Source organism: Acartia tonsa, chromosome 11 (assembly GCF_053477335.1).
Source record: "Acartia tonsa isolate MP-2025a chromosome 11, ASM5347733v1, whole genome shotgun sequence".
NCBI classification, from domain to species: Eukaryota; Metazoa; Arthropoda; class Copepoda; order Calanoida; family Acartiidae; genus Acartia; species Acartia tonsa.
In genome coordinates this window covers 1,302,166-1,330,086 of record NC_137270.1, presented here as the reverse complement: position 1 = coordinate 1,330,086, position 27,921 = coordinate 1,302,166, and the positions used below count along the sequence as shown (strand labels likewise).

Here is a 27,921-nt window from a genome sequence, read left to right as displayed (position 1 = left end):
CAAATTATTATTTCTACGTTATATTTACAACCAGGGCTATGTATTAATGACCTTTTTGTAAAATACCTCTGATTTTGGAGAAAAAAAAATAATTTGAAAGATTAAAATTAAACACTTTTACTGTTGTTAGGCATAATTAACCCTCATTATAGACAGGCTATTTAAAGCCCATAGTATAAATATGGATGACAACATTCATAGTTAGCAAAAAACACAAAAAATGACCATTTTAACTGACATAAGAATAAAAACATAATATAAATCACGAAACCTTTATCAAAAATATTATATATATATAGGTCTATTTATACAAAGTGAGTTGATACTGCATGAAAAATGAAACCTTTAAAAAAATCAGCAATCTACCTAGTAATAGTTTAGAATAAATACCAAATATGAAGTGTATAAATAATGTTAGCTTAAGATTATCTGTAGTTAAATTGTTTGAGCAATCATTAAAACCATATGGACATGGTAAAATCAAGATAGCTAAACATCCCTACTTATAAATTCTAAAAATATGCCCACAAAAAAAACTAACAAATTTAGCATTAGGGTTCGACTTTTAGGCAATGTACTTACAGGTTTATAGCCATTTTTCTGAAGGATAAGACACCCTAATAAGGGGTTGAGTAAAGAATATTTCAATTTAATCAAATGCTGAGGGGCAAACACCCAACCCAGATATCTAAAGGTCTAATATAATGGTGGATAAATTGATGTACATCCCCAATTATGATACCCAAATTACCCCTTCTCTAGATTATAATTAGTGGTTGAAACGTTTTAACCTAAACTCAATGAACCAACCAATCAAAGTTGATAAAAAGTGCCCAACGAAGAAAACGTTATCATAAAATGACCAACGTCCCCTCTCTCTCTCTCTGCCCCCAACCACTCTTCCCATCTATCCCAAGGCTAGGGGTGAAGTTACTAATGAATTGTAAAGGGCTCAAGAAACGCAGGGATTGAGGGGACATTGGATTATTTATTTCACGTGTCCCCTATGTTTAAAAACAACGTTTTTTGATTCGTTGGCTTAACAACTTTAGGGACTTGAATTTTGATTGGTTCGGTCATTTATTCAAGTGTCCAAACGTTTGAACCACTAGTTGTATCCTACAGAAAGGGTAATTTTGTGTATCATCATTGGGGATGTACATCAATTTAGCAGCTTTTGGCTTATCCCTTTATAAATGTTCTAAACATTGATAGGCACAACTAAACATTGTATAATATGACAGCCTCTTTGCAACTTAGATAGATTATGGGTAATATTAATACTTTGAATCCGAAGTTTTTGTACTCCAAAATTAGGATACGTTTGTCTGTCAAACCATGAAAAACTCAATAGAAGAAACTAAATTTTCTTAGCTGTCATATAAGATAGACCTCTGACACTTCTTGTGAAAATTCGATTAACAATTAGCGTCTATTATATGATTTATACTTTGTCTGTAGGACTGTCTGTTGTGTTTAAGAATTATTGAAGTAAAACACTAGAGGGAGAAAGGGTTAAATAACTGTATCTCCCCATCGCAACCACCTTGTGCAACCTTTCTATTGGGTCATTGAAAATCAACCAATGGTGTCACTTATATTATCATAGCCAAGTAGCAGAAAATAATTTAGAAGCAGACGACAATGGTCTTTGAAAAAGAAAGGGAGGAAGTAGTCTGTATATACATCTATACACTATAGATAAGTATTAAAATTCTTGGTAAAATATGAACATTTTCTGCTACTTAGATTTAGAATTATGGATTTATTACTTCTTGGATATTACACCAGATTATCATATACTCTAATAAAGTAAATCTTGTAGCTGGCTAATATAACAACCCTCATTTCTTCCTCTCCTACTGGATGAACGAACTGACAAATAAATGATGTTCGAATTAACAATCTAAAATTACGATAACTTTCCCTGTCATAATATCCATATAAATTATATATCCATTTATAGATTATAATCATAATGAGTAATCTTATTGCATTGAAACAAATAGGGGTAGTGCATTTGTACGTCAGTCTGTCTGTCGTCCATATGGCATATTGTTCTTTTCTAAAGTAGCGTAGCTTCTTTAAAATTAGTTTTTTTTTAGTTAGACTTCTCAAATTTCTTTTGAATATACACATACTGTCTTGATGAATTTGAACATTAACATTCGTTAATTTTAGTCAATTAATTGATACTTGCAGCTAGGGCCTCTAGGGGTATGTAAAACGTTTTCTTTTTAGGCTATATTAAAATCAGCCGATGTTTACCAAAAATATTTCTTTGCCGCTAGATGGGGCTAGTTTTTATTGCAATTTCTCTTGGGAGGTTGCTGGTACCCCAAATAAGCTATAGACCCCCAAGGACCTATGAGAAGCTATATTGTAAAGGAAAACCATATCGGCACGGCGATTAGCATCCTGTTACTTTATTATAAGGATTAGGTTTCTGATTCACTTTTATGGATGTTGTCATACTGATATAGCATTTAATATTAAAGTCCTACTGTTAAGACTAAAGTATTAGGGATCCAAAGGGATAAGACAATGGCCAATGTACATTGTACAACCCCAATTATGATACACAAAATTACTCCTGTGGTTGAAACGTTTGGACATTCAACCTACTTAGCCAACCAATTAAAATACTATAAAAGTCTCAAAAAATGTTAAGCTAACGAATAAGAAAACGTTATTATAAAACTTAGGGGACTAGTGTATAAAACAGCCCAATGTCCCCTACCTCCCTGCTAAAGTATGGCTATTTATCATTAATATTTCACTTGATTAATATGCATCTATTACCATAATGAACTTTTTGAATATATCCTAGTCATATGTTTATATCTGATCAAACACTTGGTTCAGTAGAAAGTGTTCAATAGCAGGGATCTAAAGGGATAAGACAATGGCCGATTAATTGATGCACATCCCCAAAGGTAAATCACAAAATTGCCCTTCTGTAGATTAAAATTAGTGGTTAAAAAGTTTGGACACTCAACTTAATAAACCATCCAATCAAAATTAAAAGTCTCCAAAGTTGATAAGCCAACGAATAAGAACACGTAATTATAAAACTTTGGAGACTAATATAATAAACACCCGATTGTCCCCTCTCTCTTAAAATCTAACTTTAGTTTGTCATGGAGCTTTCCTAGAAAGCTCAGAGGTTAGATTAGATATTAATAATTACTTTTGCTTCAAACACAAAATTTTAATATATCATTACACAAATAATTCAATCTAAAGTAGGTGAATTTCATCATAATTTTTTAATCAGAATTGGTGTTGTACATCCATTTATCCCTATATCCTTTTTAAAGGCGAAGCTTTTCTATAATTAGGGTCGGAACGTCTGGAACGGATAGTTTTTTTCGTTTATTTAGACACGTTAGAATTGTCCTCCTATTTCAAACTTTGCATGGTGATTTCTGTAGTAGTTAGGTACGATTTAGAAAGCGTAGAAACTCTATAATCGTTACTAGAATGTCCGTACGTCCATTTTAAACATGTCAATTTTTAACTCTTTTAAAACAAATTTGTATGTGATTTTTGGAGTACTAGGACATCAAAGTACAGTGTTAAAAGCGAAGCATCTCTATAATCAAGTCCTAAATACGTAAGTTTGTCCTTAAACATTATCCTGTATTTAAGCAGTTTTTCAACAAATTTAACAAAAATTTTGATTCGACATTTACACATTTCTATTCTGATTATTCAGTTCTAACACTATTCAAGTGTTAATGTCCGTTTGTCCTACCGTTTCAAAGCTTCGCTTATATGGATGTTATCATCCTTGTTTACTTAAGATCCCTGCACCTTATGTGTAAAACAGGGATAAGACAATTGGAGATAAATTAATGTACAACCCCAATTTTCAGTTCAAAATTACCAAATCTGCATTTTAAAACTATGGATGAACTGCTAGTTTGTGCCACACTATCAAGTTTAATTCTTTTAAGCCAAGGAATGAAAGAACGTGAGTTTAAAACTTTTGGGACCAGTAAAATTTACATTCCAATATCCATTTAATCCTGCTAGTGTAATTAAAACCAAATTTCTTGTAGGTATAGTTAGATCTTAGTGGACAGACAGACATACAACCTACAAGTTTTTTTTTTGTCTTAAGCTAAAGATCATGGTAACTGGCGTTCCTATTTAATTTTACGTTTCAGGGAAGATTTATAAATGTCTTTTGGTGGTTTTGGGCATTTTGTTTTCAACCCACTTCTCACTCCTCTCGAATCTAGGGTTGAGACATCTGGTACATTTATATATCATTCCCATTTTCACATTATGAGAATGACATTGACCTATTTTGATAAAGAAAAATTAACTAAAAGGACGAAGATGTTCAATAGCAGCGATGTTGTGTACTAAATGTGTCCAGATATGAATCATCAAAAGATTTTTTGAACCATATAGGCTAAAAAGGGTGGATTTTTATCAAAACTAATGAATCTTTTGAAATTTTTGAAAAAATTGAATTTTTCATATATGTGCGCCAATAGCTTGAAGTTTTTAGAAAAACTTAATTTTACATAAAAACCTAATAACATAGTAAAAAAAATAAATTTTACTCACCACTAAAATTTAAACCAATATTTAGGTTCATATTGACTTCCTTAGAAAAAATTATCATGATATATAGCTTTTTAGTATGTGCGCAAATCTCTATAAGTTTAAGGTCTGTTTTTCAGCTCAGCAATCAATCAAAGACTTTTTCTTACAAGTTTCTGATAGAGATAGAGCCTAGATTTTTTTAGTGTGTTGTCTACTAACCTAAAGAATAAGATTAAGATATAGTGTATTTTGATTTTTATTCATATGGGGGGGGGAGGGGTACCCCTACCCACTCTGTTATAATTCTATAGAAAACTGTAAACTACATGTCTAGGGGTAGGTTTACATGGGTGCTGAGCTCAAAAATACTACTAAAAACAGTGAGGGTCCATCCATATGGGAGCTGGGTAACAGCCGCAGCTTTTAATAAGAGGGAGAGGAAAATGGGCTGTTTATTACACTTGAATAATAACGTTTTTAGTAGCGAAGCTACTCTATAATTCGAAATATCCGTCCGTCCGTCCGTCCGTCCGTCTGTTCATCTTAGACAGAAAGGGGGAAACGTGATTTTCTCGGCTCCTATAAAAGATAGAGAGCTGAAATTTTCAGGGATTGATTATGTTAACAGTCTTCAAATTTTCACTAGGTTTCATTAAGATTTGCTTATTGGTTAGGGTGCTAGTTCGATTCCTAGATTTTTAGGTTTTCATGATTTTCTTTACTCCTATCTGAGATAGACGGCTGATATTTTTAAGGATTAAATAAGTTCACAATTTACTTATCCTAACAAAGTTTCATTAAGATTTGCTAATTCGATTCCTAGATTTTCACGTTATAAATCGTACAAGGTTTAGTGATTTTTTAGTTTAGTGATTTTTTTTATGAAACTGCAATAAAGTTAATTTTTTTCCGGATATCCATCCATAATTTTTGAGCTTCGCTACTTATGGATGTTGTCATCCTTGTTTTTAAGTATGCTTAAAAACTTTGGAAACTTTTATTTAATTTTGATTGGTTAGTATTTTATGCTTAGTGTCCAACCACTAATTGTAATCTAAACAAGGTGTAATTTTGTGTATCATCACTGGGGATGTACATCAATTAATAGGTCATTGCCTTATCCTTTACGTCTCTTCATACATACAGACGGAAAAACAGACAGACTCAAAAACTTATAAAGTAGCTTTGCTAACAAAAAGTACAACAGCAAAAGTGTAAATCAGCTGATCTGTGCTAAATTGTTATTTTTCTTGCATTTAAAAATTGCAAAGTGAAAAATGAAAGTCATTCCCTTTTAATCTTATAAAATGAGATTTGCTGTGCTGTAATGGAGGGATAAGACCATGGCCGATAAATTGATGTACATCCCAAAAATTTTACTCCTTATACAGATTACAATAATTGGTTGAAACTTTTGGACACTCAACTTAATAAACCAACCAATCAAAAATCAAAAAGGGTCCCAAAGTTATTTAGCCAAAGATCATAAGAAAGCGAATAAGAAAACCTTGGGGAATGGTATAATAAAGAGATGCCTATAAATAAGATGCTAGAGGCTCATAAATATTCCTTTCAGCCCTGAAAAAGTAATAAAATAAAATACTTTATCTTCTAATTTATATAACTCTTTTCAGTGAATTCATGGGAGTAAATGTAGGGAGGGAGGGGACATTGGAATGTAATTTACACTGGTACCGTAAGATTCATACCTACGTTATTTTATTTGTTGGCTCAAAAATTTTGCGTACTTGTTGTTAAAATTAGACTATACCGAAATTTTAAGATCTACAGCAGGTGTAATTTTAATTATAGTAATTAGGGATATATATTAACTTATCTTTTATTGTCTTATTCCTTAATATCCCTGAGAGCAAGAGAAAAAGGAACGGCAAGACATTAAGTTGAAGTTCTTAAAAGAGAGATGAAACATGAAATGGTTACCTAGACAAATAGATAGATAGATAGATATTGATGGCTAAATAGATAGATAGGCTTTTTAGAAATTACATAATAATTATATCAGAAACTTTTTTACTTAATAGTAACACTTCCCATTTCAAAAAGAATGTATGACGTACTTTTAGCAAAAATTCAACGCAAGAGATGAATCTTTTAGCTCATGGTAAAAATATTTCCTGAAAACGCATAATTCTTTTTTTATACAACGTAATATTTTCATGTAGATCTGAATGCTTTCAAAGATTTATATTTGTTAAGAAAGAGCCCAAAAAAACATTTTTAAAGCTATCAAGAAAATGGCAAAAAACCAACCTTATAAATCATAGGATTTGTCTGTCTATTTGTCCTGAAAATCTTTTTAGGGTAGCAATTTATATAAAACTACTTTTTAAAGTTTTTTGTTATTAGGGTCGGTCCGTCCGTCCGTAACGGTTAGTTCTTTTGGTTAATTCAGACATAATTATCCTATCGATTTCAAACTTTTATGATGATTCCTATAATAGTTGGGTATGATTTAGAAAGATTAACAACTTTACAATCGTTACATGAAAGTCCGTACGTCTATTTCAAACATGATAATTTTTATGTAATATAATTATCCTATTTGTCTGATTTTTGGAATACTAATTTATAGGACAACAAAGTAAGAGGTTATAAATAAAGTATCTCTATTATCAAGTCCTAAACATGTCTATGTCCTTAAACAGTATCCTGTATTTATGCAGTTTTGCAACAAATCTACTTAAAATTTAATTTTGACTTTGTACAAATTTGTATTCTTATTCAGTTCTGACACTCTACAAATGTTATTGTTTTTTTGTCCTACCGTTTTAGATTTTAGCCTTTATGGATGTTGTCATCCTTGTTTGCATAGTAGTTGCGATACACAAATGAAAAGAAATAAACAGAATAATTTCATGCTCTATTAAATTTTACTTAGAAATTAGCGCGGGGATTTTAATTATCTTTACTCTACATTTCAATTAAACAGGGAAAAGGGGTAAATCATAGACGTCCAAGGGGGGGGGGGTTATGGGTTGATTACCCCCCCCCCCCCCAAACGAATATGGGGGTGCCGTAGGCACCCCCAAAATATTTAAAATTTTACCCCTCCTCCCATTTAAAATTTACCCCTACCTTGGGAGTGCCGTAGGCACCCCATCCATTTAGGATGGGGTATTTACCCCCCTCAAACAATTTTAGGGGGGAAATACCCCCCTAAAATAAAAAATCCCTAACAAAAAAATTTTGGGGGGATAAACAAAATTTACCCCTGCCAACAGATTTCACGGAGGGTAATTACCCACCCCCAAGCAAATTTTACCCCCGGGGTAAAAATTTTGGGGGGGTAAAAAAAATTTGCAGCGAGCTTCGCGCGCCATTTTACCCCCCCCCCCCCCCCCAAATAAAAAATCTTGGACGCCCCTGGGGTAAATATTTGAAAAAAAAGGATGACTACATCCATAAAAACGAAACTTTGAAATACGAACATTAACACTTGTTGAATGTCAGAACTGAATAAGGAGAATATTCTTAAACAAAAAACAACCATAACAAGTGAAGCTTTAAAATGATAGATGTACATCCGGAATAAATGAACTTTAAAGCAGTGTCATAAAAATCACTGAAACCTATTAGAAATAAAAACGTGAAAATCTAGGAATCGATCTAGCACCTTAACCAATAAGCAATTTTTTATAAAATATGAACTTATTCAATCCCTGAAAATTACAGCCGTCTATCTAGAATAGGAGTAAATAAAATCATGAAAACTTAAAAATCTAGGAATCCAACTAGCACCCCAAACAATATTCAATGAAACTAGTTATAAGTATGCAGAATTTCAGCCGTCTATCTTGAATAGGAAACGAGAAACTAATGAAAACTTAAAATGTAGGAATTGTTCTAGCACCCAATCAATTGACGCATCTTAATGAAACTTAGTGAAAATGTGAAAAATGTAAACCTATTTAATTTCGGGAAATTTCAATCGTCTATCATAAAAAGTAGCCGAGAAAATCACGTTAACCCCAAAACGTTTATTATGGACATACAAACAGACAAACACTTCAAATTATAGAGTAGCTTTGCTACTACAAAAAACTTTACTTCTAAAAGATTAATAACGTAAAAATCTTATAATTTTCTTTAAAAAGAAACCATAAAAAAAATTTTTTTTCCTTCAAATTAAATCAAGTTGTTATTGCTAATACGGATGTTTAATACGGATCAGGAAGGGAGGGGACATTGGGCTATTTATTACACTAGTCCCCAAAGTTTTAAAATAACGTTTTCTTATTCGATGGCTTAACAACTTTGGGTACTTGTAATGAATTTTGAATGGTTGGTTCAGTAAGTTGAGAGTCCAAACGCTTCAACCACTTACTGTAATCTACAGAATTGGTAATTTTGTGGGTTTGGACACCAAATTATTGCCATTGTCTAATCCCTTTATATCCCTGAATACGGATATATACGTTTTATGTTTTACAAAGAATACATTTGGAAGTCTGACGTTATTGTTTCTTAACATGCATTTTATATTTTTTAGAAAAAATAAAGAAAATGGAAAAATAAATCAATTAAAAGGGGAAAATCCTGGTAGTAAAGGTTTTTTTTTGTGTGCGTGTCTGTCTGTACTGAAGGATCTCACTAACTGATATGGCTCTCCTTTTCTCTTGGGAGGGTGGTGATACCCTTGCACGAAATAGCTATAAACCTTCCCAGGTCTAAAGAAGCTATATTGTAGAGAAGAACCATATCGATTCAGCGGTTAGCTAGATCCCTCTGTTCAAACAGACAAACAGACCGATAGACAGACATATATCCTTTTACTTTAATATGAGGATATAAAAGTCGATATACAATACATCCATAAATGATTATTGCATGGATTGATATGTAAATATGATATGCAGGTCCGTCCGTACGTCACAGACGGTTAGATCTTGTAATTTAAAAAAAAACAGGTTAGAATTGTCCTATCGATTTCAAACTTTGCATGGTGATTCCTGTAGTAGTTAGGTACAATTTAGAAAGCGTGTGACCACTTTATTATCGTTACCAGAATGTCCAAAATGCCGTTGTTTTTTATGTGATAAAATTATCCGATTGATCTGATTTATAGAATACAGATTCCTATAACATTAAAGTACAATATTATAAGAGAAGCATCTCTATAATCAAGTCCTGAAATGTAAGTATACCCTTACACAATATCCTATATTTAAGCAGTTTATCAACAAATTTACTGACAATTTTGTTTTAACTTTTACACATTTATATTCTGACACTCGACAAGTGTTACTGTTCGTTTGTCCAACTGTTTCCTAGCTTCACTGTTATGGATGTTGTCATCCTTGTTCCATATAAAATATAAATCATATGCTAAAGTTTTTGCAAATATATTTCAATAAATATATAATGAATGCTAAACTTTTGTATCGATTAAAGGGGGGATAGGGAACTATGCAAAAAAAATCCTCCAATTCTTATAATTCTAATTTTGGGTACCCTAGTGATAAATGATGCCCCCCCACCATTTTAAATTTTTTTTCTCCAAATGTTTCAACCACTAATTTTGTGTATCAATTTATCGCCTATTATCTTATCCCTTTAGATCCCTGTATCCCAATATATGTGAGTGATGAGTCAAGCTTTTTTTTGTGTCGTACTATTTAAACCTCTTGTAAATTCCTTAAAAGGGCAAAAGATATAAATTTTTCCACTCTACACACACAAAAAACAAGGATGACAATATCCATAATAGCTCTGAAACGGTAGGACAAATGAACATTAACTATGTAGAGTGTAAGAACTGAAATAAGCGGAATATAAATGTATAATTCTAAGAAAAATTGTGAGTAAATTTGTTGTAAAACTGTTTAAATACAGGAAACTGTTTAGGGACATATACTTACATTTTAAGGACTTGATTATAGAGATGATTTTTTTTATAACATTGTACCTTTTTGTAATAGGAAACAGTATTATTACAAAATTCAGATGAATAGGATAATTATATCACATAAAAATAAGTTGTTAAAAAAGGTTAAAAAGCAACATATTTTGAAGGACCGGACGTACGGACTTTCTGGTAACGATATAGATAGGACAATTCTTAAATGTCTAATTAAATGAGAAAACTAACCGTTACGGACGGACGGACCGAGCATAATTATAGAAAACACATAAAATGTTTTATTTTCAGTGAGAAAAAACTGGAAATTGTACCCAGTAAATTTGGGCACAATTACGTCATAATTGAAGTTAATTCATTTTGTACACTTTAAAATAAGCTCAAGATAGTTAGATAGGTATATAGAAGTAAGAATATATAGATTACTTTTTAGAGGGAGGGGACAATGGGCTGTTTATTATTAGTATCAAAAGTTAGAATTTTCTTATTTGTTGGCTTATAAAATTTTAGGACTTTTATAGAATTTTGACTTTTTGGTTTATCTAATTTTAATCTACACAAGGAGCTCCTTTGTGAATCATCATTGGGATGTACATCAATCTATCGGCCATTGTCTTATCTCTTTAGATCCCAGATATAGATGTACATTGGCTGCTGTATAAAATCTCTAGTTTTCAAGAAAACAGGATCGTACGAGAAATGTTTAGAGCCCAATTTGCGGATTTTTCCACCTGTTGTTCTTCTTCTTTCTCTGCTAGAAATTGTGCAGTTTGACACATTTTTGCATGTTTTACCAACACTCGCATTGTGTGTGTGTGTGTGTGTATGTGTGTGTATGTTTGTGTAGGTGTGTGTGTGCTCTTTGCACTCTCTTTGCACTACAGAAAAATAAAAAGGGAAGTAGAGAGAGAGAGAGAGAGAGAGAGAGAGAGAGAGAGAAAGAGAGAGAGAGAGAGAGAGAGAGAGAGAGAGAGAGAGGGATAGTGGAGGGGGGAGGGAGGAGGATATTATTTATCCGTCTTCTTCTGTCCCACTGTGTAATGCAAACAGTTGGTGTCCACTAAAAACTGACAAAAAACAAATTTAGCAAAATCAAAAATCTTTAAAGTCGAACTTTCTTTGATGGGGTACTGGCAGGAAAGGGACATTAAACGATGTATTACACTAGTCCCCAAAATTTTATGATAATGTTTTCTTATTTGTTGGCTTGACAACCTTGGAGACTTTTATTGAATTTTGATTGGTTGGTTCATGAAGTTGATTGTCCAATAGTTTCAATCACTAATTGTAATTTACAAAAGGGGTAATTTTCCATATTATCTTTGTGGATGTACATCAATTTATCGGCCATTGTCTTATTCCTTTAGAGTCCTTTGTAATCATCCAATAAAAGGGTAGGTATTTGGGTCTTTTAAATGTTTATTTTTACCTGATTTGTAAAAACAAAGGGCATTAATACAAAAGCAATGAAGTAAAAAAAAACTTTTTTTCTATAAAGGAATTGTAAACAAGCATAAAAAATTGTGAAATTGATTTCCTAAAAAAACTTGATTTTCATTTGACATTTACCTTTGCTAAATTTTCTTTGCTGTAATGTAAAACCTCCTAAACAGCTGATTTTATACTCTGGTCTGCTTTGATAGTGGGAGTAGAGGGAGAGGGAGGAGGGGGGGGGGTAATAGAATCAAATTAAAGGGGAGAATTAATGATGAGAGGGGAAGGGGGAGAGGAAAATACTAGTTTTTGAATCCATCAGTTTTAGTAGTTTCTTGTTTCATGCAAAACAGACTTTGACCAAAAATTTATATCTACTTTGTTAAAAAATAATCATATAATAAACAAACAAATAAATGAAAAATAACTAAAATTAAATACAGTGCTTATGTGAAATGTAATTAAAACAACAAAAAGTTAATTAAATAGATAGATAAACAGGTAAATAATGATTAAAGTTAATATTATATTATGAAATATTTTATTGCATAATGACCTTGGCTTAGAAAAAAATTTATTGGTACCAATTTCCAGTAATAAAACCATACTTCATTAATTTTTAGGATATGTATAATTAAGTGCTTTTTTAAAAATATAATAAATAAAACATAAATTTAAAAATATATTAAGAACAAAGAAAAAATTAGACTAATGTATAATGCAGTAAAAGTAAGGGATAGGAAAATGTGCAATAAAAAATCAAGGATCTAAAGGGATGCAAAAATAAGTGGTTGAAAAGTTAGGACACTCGACTTAATGAACCAAATTAATAAAAATTCACCAAAAATCCCCAAAGTTGTTCATCCAACTAATAAGACTTTGGGGACTAGTGTAACAAACAGCACAATATCTCATCTCTCCCTAATGAAAAAGATGTAATATAAAATTGGGGAAAATTGGGCTGTATATAGATTATTAACTATCTCTTGCCTCCTTAAGTAATGCTGAAATTATATTATAGAAATGATTTTTTTTCTAATTTTTAAACATATACCTATCATTTAATATTAACGCAAAATATAAAGAGACAGGATATACCAATAGGGCAATGGATTTATTATTACACTTGGATCTTACAACATATTATCATGTACTCTAATAAATTGAAACTTGCCTAAATTGCTAGCTAAAAGAATGATATCCCATCCCTTTCTATTGGATGAACGAACTGAGCAATAAGTGATGTTCACAATTTGACAATTTTTCCCCTGTCATAATATCCACGTATGTCGTATATTCTATATCTTTTAATAGAGCTCAATTTAATCAATACCTTTTCTTTTTCTCTAGTCTTTACATTACAAATAATAAATTCCATTGTCCTATCCGTTAAATCTCTGATTTTATTACAAATGTTTTTTTCCAGTAAATTTTGTTACTATGAAAATTAAAACACCTTTTGCAATTAATCAATACAAAAATTATTGTTGTGATTTAAACAACATTTTTAGTCAGGGATCTAAAGGGATAAGACAATGGACGATAAATTGATGTATATCCTAATGATGATATATAAAGTTACTCTTTCTGTAGATTATAATTAGTGGTTGAAACGTATAAACATTACATTTAATTAACAAACCATTCATTTAAAGTCCTAAAAGTTGTTGAGACAAAGAATTAGAAAATGTTATTATAAAACTTTGGGGACTAGTGTAATAAACAGGCCGTTGTCACCTCTCTCTCTGAGATAGAAGAGTTTAATCTAAATTGAATTTATTATTAGAAAAAGAAAACATAATTCTTGTGGTTTAATGACAATGCCTACTAAAATAAGACTTTTATGAAGGACATGAATGTTCTTGTTCATTCTAAAACTATTTTAAAAAACAAACCAATGTTTTTTAAAGCCATTTAAATTTTCTTTGTTTTACAAAAATTTGGAAGAAAAAAAGTTTGTTTGTAAAAAAAATTGGTAAAGTGGCGAACCGTAAATATTGTGGTTAGCAGGGAGGGAGGGGACATTGGGATGTTTATTACACTAGTCCCAACGTTTTATAACAAGTTTGGGGACTTTTATTGAATTTTGATTGGTTGGTTCATTAAGTTGAGTGTTCAAACGTGTCAACCAATAATTGTAATCTAAAGAAGGAGTAATTTTATTTATCATTGTGGATGTACATTAATTTATTGTCCATTGTCTTATCCCTTTAGATCCTTGGTGGTTAGTATTAACTTCAAGCTTGTTCATTGTACATAGGCGTGTAGCTCTTTTAGAAAAGTGGTTCCCAAAGTCGTATCACACTTTAATATTACAGTACAATTTTAACTTGTACATCCCTGTCAATGTACTGTAACACTTGTATTATTAGCTGACTTAAGAATCCGAATTCAAATCACAAAGCCTTTTATCTTATATCCCATCATAGACACGTTGATAAAGGTTATTAAAGACATAAAAACTGTGTTTTTTATTTTTGGCTTTGTCGTAACCATGAATTTTTTACTCGAGTTTTTATACATTCAAATTTAAATAAAAAGTTCTGGATTTAAAGTTTACCAAAATATATTTCTTAAAAATGAACGTGAAATGAACCAGGTGTACTAACCAGGGATCTAAAGGGATAAGACAATGGCCGATAAATTTATATACATCACTAATGATATCATCAAAATTACCCGTTCTTTAGATTATAATTAGTCATTGAAACGTTTGGACATTCGACTTAATGAAACAACCAATCAAAATTAAATGAATGTCCCCAAAGTTGTTAAGCCAATGATAAAAAATATTTGTTATAAATCTTTGAGGACTGGTAAAATAAACAGCCCAATGTCCCCTCTTTCCCTGCGTACTAGCGCATCTACTCTTTAGCAAGCACATGTCCTTACGTCATTTTAGCTGTATGTCATTCGCGCGTTGGATAATAAGAAAAAAATTACTTGAGCTTCTTTGATTTGAAGTTAATTTAAAGTATTTTAAATTAATGTCTATATACTAAGCTGCTATCTAACCATTTAAAATTTACATCTAAAGTAATCAATTTACAATTTATCAGTCAAAATAAAGTCCAAGTTATCATGAATCTTAGATTTGAAATTTACTGAATTTTAAACTAATAAAAAAATAATCAAATGGTTGAATAATGGTGCATATAATTACACAACAGCTTTCAATATTATATAGGTTACCCCTATAGGAAACAAATTAAATTCTTCGTTCAAGTATTTAATTTATTATGTTAAAGAAACAAGTATAATTGTGTACATATGTCCATAAAAGGTGCAGAAAAAAAGGTGGAAGTTTTAGTGATAGAAAATAACTATATAGTTTTATACCTTTACATAATATATGTTATACAGACGGACATAGTTATAGTTATAAAGTAGCGGCGCTACAAAAAAATAAGTCTAGGGGGTCAAGAACCCCAGGGCAAATTTATTGATGGAATTTATATCATCGAAAAATAGGGGGGGGGGTGAGGGGAGGATAACAGGGATTCACAGGGATAAGACAATGGCCGATAAATTGATGTACTTCCTCATTGATGACACACATGATTGCCCCTTATGTAGATTACAATTAGTAGTAGACACTCAACTTAATGAACCAACCAAACAAAATTCAATAAAAGTCCCGAACGTTGTCAACCCATTAAATAAGAAAAAGATATTATTCAGACTTTGAAAACTAGTGTAATAAACAACCCAATGTCTCCTTTCTCCCTGGGAGGATAGGGTTGCAATATAATGTCGGAACGATAGAGTTTAACTTAAAGTCAAGAAAATAAAACATTATGATAACCCGTTTTACCCCATCCCTTATCCTCTACCCCACTTTTGCTTTCATTACAAAATTCTTCCATCCTAACTTAACAACGCTACTCAATACTGTGGCTCACCAAATTTACACATAAGGTGACGTTAACATGGGAAATACATATAATTAATTATGAAAATAATATATCCAAGTGCGTCTGTCGATAAAAAGAGAAAGACACAATAAATCATTTAGCTCTTTATTTTTATTTTTTTAAGTTTAAAAATATTGTACTCGGCTATTCCTTGGCCGATTTAGGCTTTTAATCATATCCTGGCCGAGACAAATTTAGACCGTTGACTAATCAAAAATCGGTTCAGTTAGAGGGATACCCAACGTCTCAATTTGTTGCTACCAAAAGTCTTATAACTACGTTGCAATTATATAAAAACCCGTAAATTGAGTTTAATCAAAGGAGTATACTACATATTTCAATCACGCCCCCATCCCGTGATACAGCGTGGATTTAATTTGTCATCGACCGTCGGAACACCTGTAGTGTTGTGGGGGGGGGGGGGGGGGAGGGATGTCAGGGTTTTACTTCCAGGGTAGAAAAGAATGAGAAGGTGTTCCCTAAAAACTGTCCAAAAAAGGCAAAAATATCTTACCTGAAATCTCTTAATTGGCAAAAGAGAAAAGGTAATGGCCACATTTTTTACTTACACAACCAAAAATTGTTTTTTGCTGTTTTTATGTGCAACTTTTTATAAGAGTATCAGTATTAGGATGAATGTTGCTTTAAAGCACCTGTCAGTGTTGCCATAATGTAACATAATACTTTTTCTTAGAAATAGCAATTTTCTTTTAATTTTAAAAATTAAATCATAAGTGTTAGTGAACACATCTCTTAAAATTTCACATATTTCAAATCTTGGGCATAAAAATCATGAAATTTTTATGCTAATATTGATATTTACTGTTATACAAAAACTTAACATCTATGTCCAATTTGAAATTAACACTCTAGGCCTGGTTATTGTTTAAAATAAAAAAAAAAATACGATAATGTCCGTTAGAAGCTAATTTTTTTAATTCTTTAATTTTTACTTATTAAAATTAATAAACAAATGAGTTATTTTTTCTGTCTATTTAAGAAACAGGAACACAGTAATAGTGTCTGACTGATAATGACGTAACAAAAAAACATTAGCCAATGAGAGGCCGCTATTGACCAATGGTAAAATTTATAGTGGCCTCTCATTGGCTAATTTTTTTTGTTACGTCATAATCAGTCAGACACTATTACTGTGTTCAAGAAACAGCCTTTATAGATATCAAAGTTAGAAATTACAGGGATATTAAGTGATAAGAGTTTGGTTGGACGGTAAATTAAATGAACATTGAACATCCAGGATGAAGATAAACGAATTAATATTTCTGTTTATTGAAATTATTGGTAAAAATAATTGGAAACCGCTAATTAATTGGAACCAAATAATCAAGATTTAATAAAGAGTACCAAACACTTTGAATAATTTCCAGTCCAGTGTCTCCTCCCTCCCCCTCTGGGTATATTACCGCACAGCACCTGCCAATATTATTACAGGGAGGTGCTATCAGCATGATAAATCTCCAGTTTCACATCCTTTCTTTATTTTCAATACCTTACATATCAGGGAGGGAGGGGACAATGGGCTGTTTATCACTAGTCCCCAAAGTTAAATAGTAATGTTTTCTTATTCGTTTGCTCAACAACTTTGGGGACTTTTATTGAATTTTAATTGATTGATTTAGTTGAGTGTCCAAACGTTTTAACCACTAATTGTAATTTATTATATCATGATTGGGGATGTATATAAATTTATCATCTATTGTCATATCTCTTTGGATTTCTGAGTTTCACATCCTTTTATTATTTTCAATACCTTACTTTACCTACCTTTATTTAACCATTTGATTTGTTTATATAGGGGTAACCTATATTAAAAGCAGTATATAATGGTCAGGAGCTAATTTAGTAAAAATTAATTTTACCAATCAAAGCACATTTTTCATTCATAACAATCCGAAAAAAAACCTTTTTTTGGAAGGGGGAGGGGTGGTATCAATATGTTTTTTTTTATTAGGTGTTTTCCCTCAAAACTGCCTATTTAGCACTGAACCTTCCCCCCTCGTCCCTTATTTTTAAAGTAAATTGTTTGACTTTTTTTCTATAATGTAAATGTAAATGAAGAGAATAATATAAATTCTGCATTTCCAAGTTGAAGTATTATTATGTAAATCTTTGGCTCTTACAAGTAAACTACCAGGATAAGACAATGGCCGATAACTTGATGTACATACCCAATAATGATACACAAAATTAATCTTTCTATAAATTAAAATTAGTTTTTGAAACGTATAGACACCAAACTTTATGAACTAATCTATAAAATTTAACAAAAGTCCCCAAAGTTGATAAGCTAACAAATAAGAAAACGTTAATACAAATTTTTGGGGACTGGCGTAATAAACAGCCAATTGTCCCCTCCCTGAAATCTTTAGCTCTTACAAGTAAACTACGCATTCCTTGTAAGATGCTTACATAATAAGACACAAAACAACATAACATTATAAAAACGAAATCAATCAATATATACTTGATATAAAAGTCAAAACTCTTTAATTATTTCAACTAACAAATAAAACTGTTTGATTTTTTTATGAGTTTTAAAAAATTGTTGGACCTAAATGAGAGCCATATCGGTTCAGTAGTCAGCTAAATCTCCGGATACAGAAAGACACCCTGTTACTATTAGATAACATTACTAGGATTAAAGTATTAAATTAGTTACATTAATTGTATTAAAAGATGAACATTGTACAACATACCAAAGTTGAATTAGATTTATAGTGAAGCCATGCTATATTTGCAATACAATTAGAATTCAGAGAGAGAGAGGGGACAAGGGGCTGTTTAATACACCAGTGTTCAAAGTTTTAAAATAACGTTTCTTATTCGTTGGCTTAACAACTTTGGACCAACCATCAATTGTAATCTACAGGAAGGGGTAATTTTGTGTATCATCATTGAGAATGAACAATGTACATAAAGTTATCGGCCATTATCTTATCCCTTTAGATCCCTGATTATAATTTGTCTGAGTTCAAGTTAAACTAAGCAGGTGCAAATCAAAACTTTATTTTCTAAAAATAAATTCTAAAAAGTTTAAAGTCACTCCAAATTGTCTTTCCTCTCTTTAAATGATTCATTTAAATTTCAAAAAATAAATATTGATTGGGTTCTTCTTTTTTTTAGAATCCGTGATGGTTTTAAGCTATTCGTTAAAGATTTAAGGATTGGGGTGGTTCTATGCTACTTTTTGCTTCTTCTTACCTTAAGAATTTTTAAATAAAGAACTATTTGTTAAAACTTTTTCAATTATTGGTTTTTCTTCTTTGTGTATGATTGTCATTATAGATTAATTTTGAAATTAAACAGAAAACACTCAGTTTTTTTGCTTACTGATAAACAGCAGGGAGGGAGGGGACATTGGGCTGTTTATTACACTAGTCCCCAAAGTTTTATAATACTTTTTTTTATCATTCGTTGGATTAGCAAACTTGTGGACATTTGTTAATTTTGATTGGTTAGTTGTCCAAACGTTTTTACCACTAATTGTAAAGTATACAAGGGATAATTTGTGTATCATCATTGGGGATGTACATTAATTTATCGGCCATTGTCTTATCCCTTTAGATCCCTGTAGAAAACAAGCATGGAAATGACAAACAAAAACTGACACAAACACAGGGTTCTTAAGGAATAAGACAATGGATGATAAATTAATGTTCATCCCAAATGATGATTCACAAAATTAAACCTTCTGTAGATAAAGTTTATTGAAAGTTTGGACAATACTAGTTTAAAACTATCAAAACAAAATTTATTAAAGTACCCAACGTTGGTATGTAACTTTGGGTACTACTGTAATTTACAGTCCAATGTCCCCACCCTTCCTGCACAAACATAAGAATATGTAAAATCATTGCAGTAATATATAATTCTAGAGCTTCCCCTGGTTGTGTTAGAAGGGGATTATTGGGTAAGTTAGGATACTCAATAGTCACGTACATAATATCAGTACTACCCTTATCCCAAGCTCCTCTGAGGAGAGCGTCATTCATTACGGTGACTTAAATTGGGACACCTGCCATACTCGGCGAGGGTGAGGTAATAATGAGTAGCTCTCATGAGACAGCGGGTCAAGTCATAATGTGCTTGAACGTGGAGATTGATAGCCCTAGTGGCTATACAAAAGTGTCTCAGCCTACTCCATGACTACTTAGGCCAAAACCCTAAGAAACTATGGCTAATCAATCAATCAATCAATCTAGAGCTTGGCAGCCACAATCACATTTGCAACTAAGTACAGTGATCCAAAGAGATAAGACAATGGCCGATGAATTGATGTACATCCCTAATGATCCCCAATCAGAGGTGGAAACGTTTGGACACTCAACCTATTGAACCATCCAATTAAAATTTACTAGAAGTCCCAAAGTTGTTAAGCCAATGAATAAGAAAACAATTTTTGGCTGAATGCGACGTTAGTAAGCAGCCGTAACAGTAAAAACAGCTCTTCAATTCTATCAATTCGCAGCTTAGCTGCCCTTTTAAATATTCCGCAGCTGCATTAAAAATAGTCGGCTGCCGAGCCCTGTGTATAACCATGTTTTACATAATTTTACCATTTTATGTAAAGAGAGCAGACACACAATTTTCCAGGGATCTAAAGGGATAAGACAATGGTCAATAAATTGATATACATCTTCAAAGATGATACACAAAATTACCCCTACTGTTGATTACAGTTTGTGGTTGAAATGTTTGGACACTACTTAATGAATCAACCAATTAAAATTAATTTAAAGTCCCAAAAGTTGCCTAACCAAGTAATAACAAAACGTCATTGTAAGAATATGGGGACTAGTGTAATAAACAGCCCACTGTCCCCTCACGCCCTGCAATTTACTGTGTTGCTTTGTTTTCATTTAGTAAAGCTTTTCTCTTATTAGTCTTTCTTTTAGAGGCTTTGCATGAGTTTTCGTCACCATTTTTGTATTAAACAAACTAACCTAACCAATTTTAATTTTGACAATTTTAAAGATGTTTTTTTTCCTACTAAAAGCACTATCTACAATTTCTAAAATGATATATGTTCAATTATGAGTTATTTTGATTATTTTTTAAAAATCTCGCCTCTCCCACAAAGATCCTAAAAGATCAACCAACTAACTTTTGCTTTAAATGCTTTATGATATAAATATTTTAAGTTTAAAATAGTTACAATATATTCAGGGATCTTAAGGGATAAGACAATGGACGATAAATTGATGGACATCCCCAAAGATGATACACAAAATTACCCCTTCTGTAGAATGTGATTTGTGGTTAAAACGTTTGAACACTCAACTTAATGAACAAACCAATTAAAGCCCCCAATGTTGTTAAGTCAACGAATAATAAAACTTGATTATAAAACATTGGGGACTAGTGTAATAAACAGCCCAATGTCCCCTCCCTCCCTAATATAAAATATATGTTGTATATCTTTTTACATACATATATTGTATTAGGAGAATAAAAGTCAAGAAAAATTAGTGCTAAAACTATTTTGTATGAGGACTGGCAGACTGACGTTCAAAGTATTAAATTAAATATAATAAAGAAAAAGAAGAAGAAAAGCTATGTTTTGCCATAAAATAACCAATACAGCTGGATTCTGCCCTTTCCGTATTGTAAAAATATTATGCAATAATCAACAATTTTTGCATAGTTCAATGAATATTTAATTTCATAGATTTACAATGTTTAGGTTATGTATTTTGAGTTAAAATAATCTATTCAAATAAAAAATAAAATGGCCTAAAACCATCCTGGGCGTAAGATTGTTTTGCCTCTTCGGGAGGGGAAATTTGACTGTTTATTTCACTAGTCCCCAAAGTCTTACAATAACGTTTTCTTATTCGTTGGCTTTACAACTTTGGGGACTTTAGTGAATTTTGAATGGTTGCCTTAATAAGTTAAGTTTCCAAACGTTTCAACCTCTAATTGAAATCTACAGAATGGGTATTTTGTGTATCATTATTGGGGATGTATATCAATGTATCGGCCATTGTCCTATCCCTTTAGATCCCTGTAAATCTATACATTGACAAGTCTTTGAAGTTCTAATGCAAATTTGTAGGAGGAAAAGCTACTCACTGCGGAAAAGTTTTAAGAGGGTTATTCTTGATTATTTTTATATAGTAAAAATATTTGAAAAATTACAATGAGAATATCAATATTAAAGCCCGAATATGACTATAAGTTATTGTTTTTTTTGTAATTTTAGAAATGCTTAAAACTACACCGTTTTCATATAATTTTTCTATGCAAAAATAACAGGAAGCGCAGATATAAAATCAAACTTAAAAAAAAAATTTTAACATCTGTCAAAAAAATAAGGAAAATTTATTATTAAACTGATTTTACTTATTGGGATGGATTATTATTGAAAGTTTTATAATAACGTTTTCTTATTCGTAGGCTTAACAACTTTGGGGACTTTTATTGATTTTGATTGGATGGCTCATTAAGTTGAGTATTCAAACGTTTCAACCACTAAATGTAAGAAAAAGAAGTTTTTTTATGTACATCAATTTATCAGTCACTGTCTTATCCCTTTAGATCCCTGGAGTGATGTACTTTCTAATCCTTGTTATCTAGTAGCTGCGCTATTTACACTGTTATTGATTTTTGTGGGTCGTGATTTGTGAATTCAGAAAGTGCAATATTTTTCCTAGAATGGTCGATGACAAATTAATGCCATGCTGTATCACGGGATGGGGGCGTGATTTAAATGTGTAGTATACTCCTTTGATTAAACTCAATTTACGGGTTTTTATATAATTGCAACGTAGTTATAAGACTTTTGGTAGCAATAAATTGAGACGTTGGGTATCCCTCTAACTGAACCGATTTTTGATTAGTCAATGGTCTAAATTTGTCTCGGCCAGGATATGATTAAAAGCCTAAATCGGCCAAGGAATAGCCGAGTACAATATTTTTAAACTTAAAAAATTAAAAATAAAGAGCTAAATGATTTATTGCGTCTTTCTCTTTTTATCGACAGACGCACTTGGATATATTATTTTCATAATTAATTATATGTATTTCCCATGTTAACGTCACCTTATGTGTAAATTTGGTGAGCTACATTATTGAGCAGCGTTGTTAAGTTAGGATGGAAGAATTTTGTAATGAAAGCAAAAGTGGGGTAGAGGATAAGGGATGGGGTAAAACGAGTTATCAAAAGACCAAAAAATCTTGCCAGTGGAACAAATTCAACCCCTAGAATACCACTCCCCTCCTTTGTCTCTCACTTTCTCTCTCTCTCTCTCTCTCCCTCAATCTTTCTCTACCACCTTTCTTCTTCCTTTTTTACCAGGGAGGGAAGGGACATTGGACTGTTAATTACATTAGTCCCCAAAGTTCATAATATCGTTTTCTTATTCGTTAGTTTAAAAACTTTGGGGACTTTTGATTTGTTGGTTTATTAAGTTGAGTTTCCAAACATTTCAACCACTAATTGTTATCTACAGAAGAGGTAACTTAATGTTTCATCATTGGAGATGTTCATCAATTTATCGGCCACTGTCTTATCCCTTTAAATCCCTGCTTTCTTTTCACTCTTCCTTTCTTTTACTCTGTCGAATTGCATTCGATAATTTTGTCCTATAATGTTGCAAATATTTCATACCAGGAATCTAAAGGGATAAGACAAAGCCCGATATATTTTAGTACATTCCTAATAGTGTTACATAAAATTACTCCTTCTGTAGTTCACAATTATTGGTTGAAACGTTTGGACACAAACGAATTTTAATTTAATAAAAGTCCACAAGGTTTTCAATCCTACGAATAATACTTTGGGGACTGGTGTAATAATCAGCCCAATGTCACCTCCCTCCCTGTATAATTTACATATTTTAAATATTTTGTTAAAAAATTTTGTGCAGTTTTGTAGCTGCATAAATGCATGTATATGGCCGTAGTATTAGAAGTTTCAAAGTACGTTGCTCTTACAATATTGCAAAAATATAAAGAATAGTGCAAACCTAAAAATAGCAAAAATCTCTTGGATTTTTAGATTTATTTGTTTCTGTTATTCTGTAAGAGTATTTTTTTGTTAAGTTTGTTTCTTTAGTTTTACATCTTAAATTTATTCATGTTTTTCATATGATCTCGAAAACCGTAAATTTAATTGTTTTATTCTTTTCAGGTATGTACTGTTTGGGTCTTTGATATGGTGTACTATTAGTTGAAAATGCTTTAAAAGTTACTCTTGGCTATGCTCCCCCCCCCCCCCCCTATAGGGGCACTTGAGATTAAGGGGGCTTGATTTCAACCTCCCCCGACTTTTTAGTATCAAAAAGAAAAGGTAAAAATTTATTTTGGAGAAAACTACTTTTTTTGGCGGAGGAGGTGGTACATTCGCAGGACCTATGATAAGCTAACCTGTAAAGGAAAACCATATCGGTTTAGTGGTTAGAAAGATTCTTTGCTATAGACAAAAAAATACACCTTACTACTTTATATTCTCATTTTTACAGAAACATAGATAGGAAAGTACATAGTTTCCCTCTATTCTCATTTTCCTTCAGTTTTTCCTCAAATAACCAAACTGCGTTGGTTCATATGATTATAGAAACATAGTATGTAAGGGATCTAAAGTGATAAGACAATGGCTGATAAATCTATGTACATCCCCAATGATGATACACAAAATTTCTCCTTTATAGATTACCACTTGTACATAGTTTTCTCATTTTCCTTCACATTTTCCTCTTTAGATAACCAAACTGCGTTGAATCATGTTATTATCGAACCATGGTATGTATGTATAACTAAGTAATAGGGAATATTAGCATGCAATTTTTTAAAGAAATATAAATTAGACAGTATGAACTAAGCAAAGCAGTTGATTTATAAAATTTAAAACCTTAAAGTAGTGGGACGAAAAATTCAATCTTAAACTTGAAAAGAGGTAAAAGAAGGGGTGGAGGGAGGAAGGGCAGTAGATTGCCTAAAACCAAAAAACCAAAATACTGGTTTTAATCTCATGATTGTACATTTTTATATTCGTTGAAAATTGTCTGCAATACGTTGCTATACATAATTTTTTAGTATGGCTGAGAACCGGTTCTAATCCACTGGATATTAATCGGTTTCGAAGCGATACTGGAAATGTTACATAGCAACACGTGAACTTTTTTTTGCAGTAATGTTTCTTTTCAATTTTCCTCCTCCCAAGTTTTTATGGATTTTTACAGTACAAAGAAAATCAAATAATATATGCTTAAACATTAAAACAAGGATGTCAACATTCTTTAGTGGTAAATTTTTAAAATCATTCTATTTTTAAAAGTGAAGCTTTTCTATAATTAGGGTCGCATCGACCCGTCCGTCCGGGACAGCTCTTTTCATTAATTCAAACAGGTTAGAATTTTCCTAGCGATTTGAAATTTTTCATGAAAATTCCTATAATAATTAGATACGATTAAGGAAGCGTAGCAACTCTATAATCATTATCAGAAAGATCGTAAGTTAATTAAAAATTAAAACTTGCTGATTTTTTACTTTTTTGTTAACAAATTTTCATCTAATAATTATCCGATTGATTTCATTTTTGGAATATTGATTCCAAGGACAACAAAGAAAAATGTTATAAGCGAAGCATGTATGTAATTAAGTCCAAAAAATATAAGCTTGTCCTTTAACTGTATCCTTTATTTAAACAGTTTTTCAACAAATCTACTTACAATAAAACCATTACTATAAAGAATGAGCCATTTTGGTCCAGTGGTTACACTCTTAATATACACAAACACACATCCCGCCTCCTTTTTGTAAGAACATTATGATAATTAATATTATGTTGTTCAATTTTAATTTAATTATTGAATAATTTAATTAAAATATTTTATAAGTTTATTTTAATTCTGACTAGAATATATTAATTATCATGGAGGAAGAGATATACAATGCAGGGAACTAAAGGGATAAGACAATGACTGATAAATTAAGATCAACCCCAATGTTGATACACAAAGATACCCATTCTGAAGATTACAATTATTGGTTTAAACGTTTGAACGCCCAACTTACTGAACAAACCAATCAAAATCAATTAATGTCCCCAAAGTGGCTCATCTAACAAATAAGGAAACGTTATTTAAAATCTTTGGGACAAGTGTAATAAACCCTCTCCCCACCTGTATACTATGTCTCTACACCTATTTTACCTATCAACAAGGATGACAACATCCATAAAAGCAAAGCTCAAAAACGGTATGGCAGATGAACAATAACTCTTGTTGAGTGTCAGAACTGAATATAAAAAATATGAATATATAAGTTTTGACAAAAATATACGGAAATTTGTTGCAAAACTTCTTAAATACAGAATTCTGTTTAAGGACTTACTGACATTTTTAGGACTTGATTATAGAGATGCTTCGCTTAAATATTGTACCTTATTGTAATAGGAATCAGTAATCCAATAATCATAACAATTGGATGATTTTATCAGATAAAAAAATGTTGTTAAAAAAGTTTTTAAAAAAAGAACATAGACAAACGGACATTCTGGTAATGATTATAGAGTTGCTACGCTTTCTAAATCGTAGCTAACTACTACAGAAACCACCATGCAAAGTTTGAACCCGATAGGACAATTCTAACAGGCCTAAATTAACGAAAAAAAGCTATCCGTTACGGACGGACGGACTGACCGACCCTAATTACAGAAAAGCTTCGCTTTAAAAAAATAAAAGCTATCAAAGTCTATAATTGACTAATATTTTCTATAAATAACGACATCTATCTTAATAAAAAGAAGCCTTTTGAATCTTATATGCAACAAAACAGGCAGACATGGAGCAATAAATATTTATATTTATATAAAAGCTTCGCTACTCCAACTTAATATTTATGTGAAAAAAATAATTTAATGTTGTTTTGCTGTTCTCTATAAAAAAAGTAGCATGTCTTGTGTCGCCATAATAGTTGCAAAACTAAAGTTAAATCAGAGATCTAAAGGGATAAGACAATGGCCGATTAATTGATATACATCCCTATTGATACAAAAAAATTACTTCTTCTGTATATTACAATTAGTTTGGACACTCATCTTAATAATCATAATTCAATAAAAGTTCCAAAGTTGTTAAGCCAATGAATAAGAAAACGTTATTATAAAACTTTTGGGACTAGTATAACAAACAGCCCATTGTCCCCTTTCTCCCTGAATAAAATGCAACTTTACATATTTTTGCGCAACATCATCAATTCAATTTTGAGTACACATAAAGTTCAGGAAAGGAGGGGACATTGGGCTTTTTATTACACTAGTCTCCAAAAACTATAATAACTTTTTCTTATTTGTTGGATTAATACCATTGCGGACATTCATTGAATTTTAATTGGTCGGTTTATTAAGGGTAAATTTGTTTCATCATGTATGTATGTTCATCAATTTTTCGGCCATTGTCTTCCTTTTAGATCCCTGCATGAAATTGTTTGATTTACTTTTTGTTTTTTTTATTAAATTATTAAAATTGTTAATAAAAATTTTTTTAATTTCAAATGTTCATTTGGCTTTTCGTCACCTACGTTTTAAAGGGAAACTTATTTTTTTTCGGGTGGAATATTTAAGCGGAGAAATGTAATTTTCTCGGTTGCCATAACAGATAAATGTCTTGATCTACTTTGTCAGTGCATAAGTTTTTCCTAATTTTTTAACAATACTTGTTGACGTTTGTCAGGAAGGAAGGGAACATTATATACTAGTCCACAAAGTTTTATAATAACGATTCATTATTCGTTGGTTTTGATTAGTTGGTTTATTAAGTTGATTTTTCCAATGTTTCAACCACTAATTGTAATCAAGAATGGATAATTGTATTATCATCATTGGGAATGTTCATAAATTTATCGGCCATTGTCATAATTCTTTAGATACCTGGAAGTTTGTAATAGCCTTTTTAGAGATCTTATTAAACAGACAGAATCACGTTTGATAACTTTAAAAACAATTATGCAAATAATAAAGAATAATTTTTGAGTGAAAGTTGTTTTACAAGTTTTTAAAACTGTAATTTACATATAATTTAAATCTAAACCCTTTTTATATTCTGTGATTTCCAGTTAAAAATTTGGGTTTTACTCAAGAATAGAGGTACTCAAAGTTTTAAACCATATTAT

At 31.4% G+C, this 27,921-nt stretch overlaps 2 protein-coding genes across 2 annotated transcripts in view; one reads left to right on the top strand and one right to left on the bottom strand.

The window, feature by feature from the left end:
• The window catches only part of LOC145332434 (uncharacterized), a 444,908-nt gene that overhangs the window by 389,269 nt on the left and 27,718 nt on the right, over positions 1 to 27,921 (bottom strand). The gene's annotated exons all lie outside the window — the stretch shown is intronic.
• The window catches only part of LOC145332913 (uncharacterized), a 55,318-nt gene continuing 39,575 nt past the window's right edge, over positions 12,179 to 27,921 (top strand). The window contains exon 1 of the mRNA XM_080178019.1: positions 12,179 to 12,373. The gene's annotated coding sequence lies outside the window, so the exon portion shown is untranslated. The remainder of the gene's footprint in view (positions 12,374 to 27,921) is intronic.